General features: G+C 31.5%; 1 protein-coding gene across 3 annotated transcripts in view; it reads left to right on the forward strand.

Moving 5' to 3' along the window:
- The window catches only part of LOC130899651 (chondroitin sulfate N-acetylgalactosaminyltransferase 2), a 260,579-nt gene that overhangs the window by 92,479 nt on the left and 155,781 nt on the right, over nucleotides 1–12,319 (forward strand). The window contains exon 2 of one of the 3 annotated variants that reach the window (XM_057809742.1): nucleotides 7,756–7,830. The exons of the other annotated variants lie outside the window; for them this stretch is intronic. The gene's annotated coding sequence lies outside the window, so the exon portion shown is untranslated. The remainder of the gene's footprint in view (nucleotides 1–7,755; nucleotides 7,831–12,319) is intronic. 3 annotated transcript variants of the gene reach the window in all.

Raw genomic sequence — 12,319 nt, forward strand, 5'->3', positions numbered from 1 at the left:
AAACATTCGAATATATTGAAAATAACTTGCTGTGTTTGTTTATCTAAATCTTTATTATTAAATTCATACCTGTGTTTATTCTCACTACACTGTGCAATTTCATTGTCTTCATTCAGCCATGGTCTAAAGAGAGCCATATTTCTATTTATTTAAAGAAATTTATGAATTAAATTATTCTTACCAAGGCACGCCAATAATTATCGCAGACTTTCTGGCAGGAATATTTCGAAGAAATTATGTACATACAGCTTCGGCCAATAGAAATGCATCTATGTTTACGATTCGATGTTTTCATTGGTGAACAACGGAGATGATGAGTCCACGCGGCCTGACGGTTTGTTAGATGAAATATTCATTGATCCTAGCATAACTGTCTTCTGCACTTGATATTGATAAGAACTAAACTTCATAAGTTTATTCGGCTAATTGATTTTTCTCCTTTTGTAGGTTTTTTTATTTTCCATACTTTTTCATCGATTGATATTTTTTTTCGTACATTTTTAATAGTTCAGCTTGGTTTTATTGGATTATTCGAGTTATCATTTGATTCAAATTATTGGCTGCTTTTAGAAGATCATTTTTTTTCGGACACATTTAATATGCTTCACATTCACGTCGATTGATTGTAACATGTAAGTTTCTGCAATTCTACTTTTTTCTGTTATTTACATTTTCCTGATTTTCATCACGCCACTTTTCATCTTCATGCTTCCTAATCTCAGCTTTATTGCTTTAAATCTAATGATCTTACCTACTTTATTATCCTCATAGAAATCTGAGGTATAAATAAATAAACTAATGGATAACAAAATCATATCTTATGCGAATTGAGAAGCTTTTTTTGTTGATATCATTCTAATTATCTGTTCAAAACACATTTTTATCGATGAGTTCTGTTGTAGGGTTAAGGATCTAGTCCTGCTTTCACTTCAACATAAAAGAAATTCTACAAAAAATCCTTTTAACAATTCACAATTCATCGAGCTTGAGTTTCTGGAAATCTAGAAGCTACTTTTATAGGAAGTTCATAACTAGCAGCTGATGCCTGAGCTTTCCACTGGTAATAAACAAAAGCTACAAGTTCTATTTCCCTTCTTGCGTATCTTTTGTTAAATGTCTTCAATTGAAGTACCACTTCTTTGAGCGTCCAACTCCTTCCTGCAAGTTGCTTTTATCTACCTTGAGGAACGACTCAGTATCCTGGTCTCATAGTGGTAGTGACAAAAAACTCACAAAATATTTTGACGTGAAATATATTTGCATATAATTATTTTTCATCCATTGATTTACTTTCCGTTATCGTTACTTATTTGAAATTCAGTGTGGAAAATCGCTTAAAATTTACCCGTGAGCTCGATTTATAATGTGGTTATGTGAATATAACTTTATTTCAGTATTTCGAGCTGTAAATATTTCCCTTTCGCTACCTTTAAAATCCCAAACATATCTAGAGAAATACCATAAATTATGTGACACTAAATCCAAACGAGTCTTCCTGTCCTGGAGTTAGTACGGACGGAGACCTTCAGAAATGTAGAAGAAAAAAAGCCGTAAATCACACAAGAAATAAACTATCGCACGGGTGCAGTTGCCCGTAAATCAGATGCCGTCCAATTCGTCTATTTATCTGGTAAAGTGTTTTCAGAGGAAAGAAAATTCTGTCAGTTCCCGGTCCCGATAGTGCCACTGATGACAAGATTTAGAGAACAACGACTGTGTTATCGAATAGTTACAAGTCTGAGAAACTCGAGGGAATAGATCACCTAATTGATGATAATATGGAGTATGTCTAATATTCATATGTACAGGGTGTTTCAAAAAAAGGGATCCCTTCTCTATGATAGATAGAAAACTGAAAAGCATTTGGGGTTTGCTCAGTGAAAAAATTTCGTAACGCCATCAGTAGCCAAGATAAAAGGCGTTGAAGACAATACACATTTTTTACGAATTTGCTGCTACCACTGACAACATTGTATTGCAAAATTTCAAGTAAACTTAGACATCGTTTAATTTTAAACCAAAATGTTACACTTGATAAAACTTTGTATCGTAATCGGAATATTTTGATTTAAATAAGCATGATTTGAATAACCTATGCTGGTATAAAGTGTTGATGAAGTTATTAATTATTATTATTGATTAGTAAGCATTATGCGAATTGAGAATTTTTGTTTTGTTTAGTAACTAACTCAATTGGGCGACCAGAACGTTCACTATCATCGTTGTCTGTACGACCATGATAAATTCAGCAAATCAATAATAAATGGTTCTTTCCGTATAACACTTTTGAAGCCATTGCTGAGTTTGTACAGAAAATAACAAAAATAGCTTCACTTAAATGGCTGTCATTTCACTGACTTATCGAAATGTCATGAAATTTTACACATAATCTTTTCAAGATTGGTACTTCATAAATGTTATATGGATTTGACAATATCAGCGCCATCTATGTATCAGTCACACGACTTATATGTTATAATATTTTCACATGTTTATACATACAATGAGAAATGGGCTTTGAGGATTGAAGCTGAACAACCTGAAGAATTTATAATATCTCAACAGAGTATTTATAATGAATATTGTCTTTTTTAAGATAAATTCTTAAGTTTTTTTCTAATTAGTATCAAGGGTGGATTTTTTAAGCGTTAATTTGTTGGAACAAATTATAATTTGCACTTCACCGAAATATGCAGAGATAGTTAACGTGTACTATCTAATATTTATTTCATTCATTCACTTTAACCATTGGAAACTGGAGTAAACCAGATAAATATTCGTCTAAAATTATTATTTCGATTTCTCTTTTGCCTGAAACAGATGTGGATCCTCGCTCTACATTGACGAAAATAATTCAAATTTTCTAAGCGAGAATGTGAAATTTCTAAATAATAATCTATTTCATTATTGAATCCACGACCAGCCTGCGAATAAGTTTTCTCCTTTAAAGTTGTTTTGGTCGTTTTCAAGGAACACCTGAGCGCTCGTTTCTACTAAAAGGGAATATTATCCTACCACAAAGATTTTCTTGGTGTGATATTCTCGAAACGTAACTCTAGCAACAAAACTTCAAAGATTCTTTTGTAGATACGTCGAGAAAACGTTTCTAGAGGTTTCATATCAAAGTTATAATAGAAGTAGTTCTTAATGTTTTTAAAAGAAAATACGATGAACATTAAAAGTTTTGTTGTTCATTGTTTTTGTCATTGAATGTCGTTAATTAATAACATTATAATTAAATTTCTGATAATAATGATTGAAATCAAATGAAAATAATGTTGATAATAATTGCTGATTTAGTTAGAGGCATCACGAAAAGTTATTCAATACTTGGCTTTGTTTTAGGAAGAATCGGAGACTAGAAGTTGAGAACAGATTGATCCATTATCACTGGTAGAGGATAGAAAATTAAGCATTTTAATTTGAATAATACACTGATGTACTTGAGCCATTCAAAGTTTTCTTTTTTGTTGAGTTGTTATGGATTTTATCAAATGGTGTTGATATTCCTGGGAAACTCAGCTTCATAACTATTTCTGTCTTAAACAAAAAATGAACAGAAGTTATTCATTCCATGACCAAAAAAACTTCACGCATTTACTGTTTTGTTGAATCATCCAATTTGTATAAAATTTCCCATTCTGAAAGTTTCTCCTTGTCGTTACGTCTATTTAACTTTCTTCAGAGTTTTCTTCTGAAGTTGTGTATGACTGCTTCCATTTCCTTTGTTTAACTTTTGAATTCTTGTGATATATTTACACGAGGAGATTCATTCTTGTCGTGTTCCACTTAAATAAATCTTTTCTTTTTGGCACTGGAATCTAGCGGAGGATTTAAATTATCAAAAGTATGTCGTGATGTATTGATATTACTTATAAATTAAGCACAATAAATACAAAACTTCACATGAACGTGCCCAACATATTTATGGAAAAAGTTTTTATGCGATCTGAATTTTAAATAGCAGCGCATTTTTACTTGCAATCAGATTAGAAATGGAGGAGAATAATTAAACTTCTCAAAGGAAGAATTTATCCAGGAGAAAAAAACGAGTTTCCACAGTTTATATAATAGAAATAAGAGCTGTGAATTATCAAGATAAGACATTGTTCTGAATTAGTTTTATCAGTAGTAATTATGAGAAACAGTCTTCAAATTTGGAATACACAACATTTTATTCGCATTTAACTATATAACCATATCAATTAACATATTTTGAAATATCATATACCCAAACAAATTCTTCATCAAGTACCTTCAACTGGATATTTCAATCTATGCAGACTTCAATAAGTCATCATTAGAAATGCTATCAGACTGGACATCTAAACATTTTTGACTATATTTAACGATCTTTCATTGAAGTTATTTCATAGTTGTTTACCGTCTATTTCTTTTACGGTACTTTCTTCATCATGTAACTGCAGCTTGATATCTAAATCCATGCAGGCTTTAATAAAATTATCATTAGAAATGTTATCACACTAGACACAAGCTTAATCTTCTATTTACCGGAAATTATTTGATCCAGAACTGCAAAATAGGAAGAAGGAAATTTGAAGCTCTATCATCACTGCCTCCGTAATTGAATAAACGAGCTTTTTTACTGAGCTTCAAGATGGGTAATTCAATATATATACACAAGGTCTCTCTAGTGATTTACATTCTTTACTTCATTTTCTCAATTTTGTATAACTAACAAAACAAGATATGGCCGGTGGAAAGACTTCTGTAATTCATATATGAGCTTCATCCATATTTATAATCGCACTTTTGCTTCTTCTAAAATCTTTAAGTGATTTCATGACAGCCATTCTTTAAAATCTTAAAGAATGGCTGTCATTGAAAGTTTTCTGTTGGTTGTGTTGTTTTTCTTCAACGAGAGTCCCTTTATTCAACCGATTCTCAACCTATTTTGCATGTTTGTGAAACATTCACAAATACAACAAATAAATAACTGTCTTAATCATTTTAGTTGCACGGAATTGCAAAGAAAACTTTTATGATTATTTTTGGTTTTTAACTTCGAAAACATTGAAATCAAACGTTTAAAGAAAAAACTCATAGACATTATATTTAACTCGCTAATGGTTTTATGTTATTTGCTAGAATAGTAAATCATAATCATCTCGATGAAAACAAAAAAAAAAATGATGAAGTTGATAGTTGAAATGATTTTACATGATGAATTTCTGTTATTCGTTCTGATAATACAAAAATCCAAAATAATAGCCTGGAAAAGTCTGGAAATGGAACTTCAAGTAAATATCCGCTATTTGATTTCATTGTATTCTCACGGGATTCCCTTCCTCTTTCGGAAAATAAAGCGAAAATATAAGTCGGTATTATAGCTCTCCCTTGGATATGTAGGGCTTTTTTCTGACTTTTTTTATTTTTGTTTCGTTGTTGGTTGCAAAGTAACAGTAATCTTTCTTGAAATTTGTTAGGTTTTAGTGGATTGCCCTACGAGGGCTCTACAAAAAATTACATTTCTGACATTGAAATATGTTGTCATATACTATAATCAAATTAAATGACGATTGAATCAATCATTTTCTCAGTTTACAGGAAAATACGCATCATGTGATTAGAAACAAATATAACTGCTTATACTAATCTTAAAACCGATGTTCATTCATGGAACTGATGAAGTATTCCAGAAAGAAACTAAGTAAACGATTTTATGAATTTATAAGAAGTATACTGAGAAAGGAAAAGATGTCGAAATACTGAAAAAATATTAACAAATTGTTAGAATACAATAAAAAAAGATTGAAAATAGTGCCAAAGAGGAAATACTCTCCTAAATGTAGCCTCTAAAATAATGTCAACTATAATAAAGAGATGCTAGACAAGTAGGGCAAAACAAATTGTAGAATGAAACGAGCGTGGCTTTAAAGTAAGATATAATCTTAAAATATGTCATCCACATAATTATACAGATAGTAGAAATAACACATGAAGAACAGATCAGTATTGAAATGCTATTGGTAGATTTCCAACCAACCTTTGACTTAATCAATAGGGAAAACATGATGAAGACTCTAAAGCAAGTGTACCAACTGATGTGAAGCTTAAAAATTTCCAATTAATAAAGGAGTAAGCTGATAACACTATTAAATTAATCGCTATAGCACGTACTAAGAAATATAAATTAAGGACGCAGTCCTAATTACAAAAAAAACAATGGACAGTATGTTAAAGAAACTGATAACAGAGGAAGAATAAAGGGGGTTGAAAATATATGAATATACGAGACTTGTCCATATAATAAAATTCCCAACGAAATTTCACAATGAAAACCATAATTATTGAATAATACATGTTTGGGAAGCTAAGAATTCCATCTATTTTTCGAAAAAATTGTCGTTTATATTTTTTGATACGATGTTCTTTATGCTTGAGTAGTAGAAGTTTGCCGCCGCGCTGCGAAAATACTTGAAAGAGATCTCTCTAAATGATGTGAATACAGGACTTTTTAGCATCAGGGATCATTTTGCTGAGGTCCAGAAACGTCCAGCAACACTCTTCGATATTTCAGCATTATTTACCACTTTCGCAATTATCTCGTCCGAAAACGATTGCCGACAAGAACGTTGTTGGTCATGGTCATGCACCATTTGCGTATATGCAAAGTCTTAAACTTTTCCACTTACACCTCACACAGTGGAGAATCAATCTCCACCGAAGGAACATATTTTGTCCACAAAAGCCTTATTTTTCACGGCTACCCAGACAAGAATGAACATTATAAACAGCTTACCAGGGCAGGAATCGGCGAAAACAGAGCCAAGCTATCCTCCTAACAGCGGTCCTGGCGTCTGCAGTTCCTGGGAATCTTATTTTATGGACAACCCTCGTTGAGGGTTGAGAGTATTACTAATTTTAAAAAGTACGTAATACCAAAGGAATAATGATTAAAAGTATTGGAGAAAGAAAACCAAAAATAAAAGAAAAAATATTAGCAGCTAATAAAGCATATAATACAAATAAGTAAAAAGAAAATTACTAAATAAGACGACTAGAGTGAATAATTGTAATGTACAGTGCAGAAACCATAACAATAACAAAAAGAGACGGCAAATTTATGGGAACGGAAAGAAAGATATTAAGAAGATTATCACCAATTAGAACTGATAGAAATGAATACCGATAACGTATAAAGAGCTTGAAGAAGAAGATTGAGCTGAATGAATAAAAACACAGTAGCTTTTCTCAATGCTACAAAGTTATCCAGGAGGAGGTCGAATAATGAGAAAGTCCAGATGACTTGAATAGAATGATAATCAAGCGATGGAATGAATTGATCAAAGATAGAACTACTTGGAGAATAAATAGTCACATAATGGAATTAAGAGACAAATAGAATTAATCAATTCTTTTAAAGGAACCATAATATATTGTTTACAGTGCCACATGTAATTTCTTTAATACAGTGTGGGCAGTGCATCAAACACTCTAAAATATGTTTACGATATTAACCCATTTGATGCACAATTTGACACATTAAGAGCCTCAACATTGATCAGGTATTCGAAAAAGTGTGTGAATTTTCTTGAGTAATAAGTTCTCATTTGCGTTATATTAACTAATCGTCACATTTTAAGAAATGTAAAATAATTCGTAGTTCGACTCTAAATCATGAACAGCAAAACATTTTGAATTATTATGCACTTAAGGAAAATGTATTTTCTACAAACTGAAATAACTTTCAATATAAAGCAGATAATTAGTTATCAATTTGCTTTTTTTCAGAGTAAATTGATGAGATGGACATGACAGAGTAAAGAATCATATCAATTTTCAAAATCTGGCTTCCATATTGTCAAGGTAAGTGTTTAAATAGAACTAAGACATAGACGACCGTCAAACATTTCTTTGCATTCAACATGTCAGCTTATCTCAGTACTCCAATACTTGGATTGGGATTCGATGGATATAACTTATGGTTATTGTTAAATGAGATTCATTCAAAGCAAAATTTAAGCTTATGCAAAATCATCAAGTGAAAGTGTCAACGGTCAACATTGAAGTGGCTAGAGTCACATTTAAGGAAGTTTAAGTTGTCTACTCCAGAGCATCCCGAAAGTGTTTTACAGTACGGAACTGTCACTTTCACAACATAGAACCCTCAAACCGCAACTTTCGGTATGTAAATGAATACAGAACGAACAACTTTTAGACGACGTCATAGTCGTATTTTTATATATTCAGCTTGACGTGCAATTTACGTAAATACATAGTAAAATAAATACTAGGCAACTTTTTCAGCATGTTTAAGGAATAATATGTCATTGTTAAGTTACCAAAATGCTAAGTTTTTCTTCCTTTATACAGTTAAATGTTTGCACTTTGAAATTGAAGCTATAAAGGTCGATCCACACATATCCATGACGTGACGTGACGTGACGTACCGTGACCTTAAGTGGAAAAAAATTATTGGATGATGAAATCTTAGTAAACTAAAGGGGGAAATACGGTGCGTGTTCAAACATGAACGGCAACGTGACAACTTGGAGTCCTTCATATTATAAAGAACTGGTCGTTTCCGAACCAACTCGATAAGAAGCTCGTCGTTCATATTAAAAATATGAGGTACACACAGAAAATATTGAAAGATACTGCCATAAGATACCAAAATACGAAAAACACTTCACAAAAAACTGATCTAAGCCAAAAGTCACCTATATGAATCAATTTAAAGGAACATTCGGCTAAGTGTAGAAAATGTAAAGTAAACTATACAAAAATATGGGGTGAAGAATAATAAAGAAATATTCTGTACAGACATACAACGTTGAATAACAACTAAAACAAGATGATGAACTGTTAAGATTTTAAAAGAATAGATATGTGACAAAATCACAAGAAAATTTAAAAAGTATAAAGTGAATATAATGACTAGACTTGATAAGCAAGTATACCCATTAGGTATATGTCAAAGATTATCATTATCATAAAAACTGTGGAAAACTAGTCGTTAGATTCATATTATTCTTATTCCCCCGATTCATTTTATTGTTTTTTCTGAATGAAAGTGAATTGTCCAATAGCGGTTCATTACATGACATTTGGTAAATCAATATTGGAGCAGTACTAGTAGCTTTGAGAGTTAGTACATGCTAAAGAAGAAGAGAATCCAAATGTAGGCGCACTCGACACTACCCCTCTTCCACAGTCGTACAAAATTGTGTTTTTTGGTGCAGGTGTCTCCGAACCACACAGGAATTTGAACATACTTATTTGAATATATAATTCTCTCAATCCGATAGCAAAATATTTTAACTTGTAATACACTTTATGTATGTATATTTAAAAAAAAAGGTTGTTGAGCTTGAACTAATTTATTATAAGGTTAACTCATCAAGGAATCAAAGTGATATTGAAGCTTGCTTGCTACTCGTATTATCCAAATATAAATTGAAACAACCCATATTGCTTTAAAATGATACGTACCTTAGAATCCCTTCTCTTAACGTATGCGGTTAAGTTTTAAAGTGGAAATTGACAAAGGGTTAAATTAACTATGAAGTACTTCTATTGATTCACCTCCTTTATTCTTCCGATAGTTCTATACGCCTTGGGGAAACACTTTATTTCGTTTGTCTTTGTCGTTCAGTTTGACCTCTATAAACCAGTGGAGTTGTCTTCTTCTATTAAAACACTTTTTATTCTATTCGTTGCATAAGACAAGAGAATATTTGCAGAGTTGGATAGAGATCATTAGTTTCGTTATTTAAAAAAAGAAACGAAATATCAATTCTTAGGCTAACTACATTCTTAGAAATAATCGTACAATCACCGGAAGGCTCAATAGCATTTAGACTTTTTTAACAATCGAATTTCGTATACGTTACATCAAAATACATTCTGAATCTGCCTAAATGTGTATTATTTACTATGATATTAAATGGTATTTTTTCCCCTTATATTGTAAACAACACATTTTGACACTGTCTTGAAAGATGTGAGTAGCAGTTACCAAAAAGGTATCGATTGCCCTTGGATTATAATAATTTCCGGTAGCAGTCTTTGTTTGTTAGCAAGTATTGATACGTTGTTTCATACCTTTTCCTTTATTTTCTTAGCAACAACTTCAATATATTGTTGGCCTCAGGCCTGTAGTTTCCAACTTGTCATCCTTGAGATTTTGATGTCCATGAATCCATCCATCTTTTTGGAGATCGTCATGTCTCTGGTTTACCGTCTCGTGCGATCTTTGTTAATCTTTCTCCGGTCATCCTACCCACGTGTTCGTTCCAAGCTCTTCTACGTTTACGTCTTCATCTGACTATGTCTTCCACCTCACATTCGTGTCTTATGTCTGTGTTTCTCTTTCTGTCTCTTAGTGTGTATCCGCATATGTTTCTGAGTATTTTCATTTCTTTTGTTCGAATGATGTTATCTTTTTCTTTTTAGTTCTTTTGTATATATTTTAACTTTTGCCCTTTTGTTCATACTAGTATTATTCCAGATAATGTCCCAGGGTCCGCCTGAAATTCGGCTGACTTTGTTTGCTTGTCCTTTTACTTCATTTATTATGTTCTGGTCTGTGCTGATTTGTGTGCCTAGGTAGTCAAAAGACATTATTCAAATCAATAATTTAAATTTCTCTCAATTTTTGCTAATAAACTGTCAGCTTGACGTTTTTGATAAAATAACAACGCTTATGATACCTTAGAAACCCGTCAAAGCTTCTTATCCAAGAATAAATTCTTTATGAAGATAAAAATGTTTTCAATACATCACGAGATGTAAGTATATATAGTATTTCCCAACCTTTTTTTTAACCTTTATAGTATGAATAACTATAATAGTAGTAACTAGGGTTTGTTACATATTGTGGAGTGAAGCTATAGCTTTTTTGTGGTCATTTTCATATTTATATAAGTTCATTCTACTATAGTATGCCATTTAACTTCATTTTACAGCAAGAAAATATTTTCTGTCTTCTATGTGTAATATTCCATCCCAACATCCTATGTTCCTTACCAATTAGAATCATCTGATATCTTAGTTATTACCAATCCAACAGATTCGAACAAAATTATCATTGGAACGTTTACCTTCGTTCCAACAGAATTACTATTCCATTGTTCTCGTCTGATAATTCCAAACCGATTAATCATCGAAAGTCATGTGGAAACCGTCTCGAACCGTCTCCTTGTAATTTTGAATTGACACAAACCCGAAACGAACCCTTATCTCTTTGTTCGACAGTTTGCTTCGAGAGAATGCTTAATATAGAAGTTACAAATAATGCCACATACTTTTTTTTTCGATAAATACTTTACATAGATTAAATTATTCACAATATGATTATATTTGGTGATGTTTCAATGATAATATTACGATATTCTGATATTATACCGAAAATAATATTGATTCTTACAATATTTATACTTTCTGTTTAGGTTTCTATTTAATTTTAATTAGATTTCCCTATTTTACCTCAATTTTCTCCATCATTTTAGAATCATTAAATATATCGAATCAATACCCCCTGATATTGGCCAATTAATTAATTTACTGGACTATTTACTTGCTTAGATAATATTATTAACAATGGGCATATCGCTTTTTTATTGTATAAGATTTATATAGTCTTCAGTTTAGTGGTTTTTAAATTCATTGTTTCATAATATTTCAGTTGAAAATTGTTACTTCAGCTTCTCGTAATTTATTTATTTATTTTCTATATCGAATAGATTCTCTGTCGAAAGACTGATCTAAAAATAAAGATAATAATGATATAAATAATGAAATATAGGTTAGATAATAGAATTAGTAAGAAGAACTTAGTAGTTTAATAATTTCTTCTGAAAACAAACAGCTTAAGAACATTGAGCAATCGTTTACAAAGAATATACATTTGGAATATTTTAGCAGACTTAGCACTAAATATAAAGCAACTTCTTTATGAACTTGAGAAAGTCATTGCTACATTTTTTATATCGCCAAGCTGTAATTTATATACAGGGTATTGTTTTCGCCCTTCATCGTCAACTTGTATAAATATTATAGATGCTGTAGTGTTTAGAAGTGAACTAAACGCCATGATGGCTAGCGATTAATTATTGTTGCTGGAGGATACGTTGATGATTTTGAAAGGAATAAGACGGATACTGCAAATGGAATATATAGCTCTATAACACCTCAACCTTTTTACATCAATCATATATAAGCGATAATCACAGAAAGAAACAATCTTGCTCAATGAATTCTACCATATTAGTTTTACATTCAAATTTTCGAGTTGATTTTATGATACAAGAGCAAACTTGGAGAGGACTTTGTTTCTCATATATTTGTTGAAATT

This window comes from Diorhabda carinulata, chromosome 11, assembly GCF_026250575.1.
Source record: "Diorhabda carinulata isolate Delta chromosome 11, icDioCari1.1, whole genome shotgun sequence".
Classification (NCBI taxonomy): domain Eukaryota; kingdom Metazoa; phylum Arthropoda; class Insecta; order Coleoptera; family Chrysomelidae; genus Diorhabda; species Diorhabda carinulata.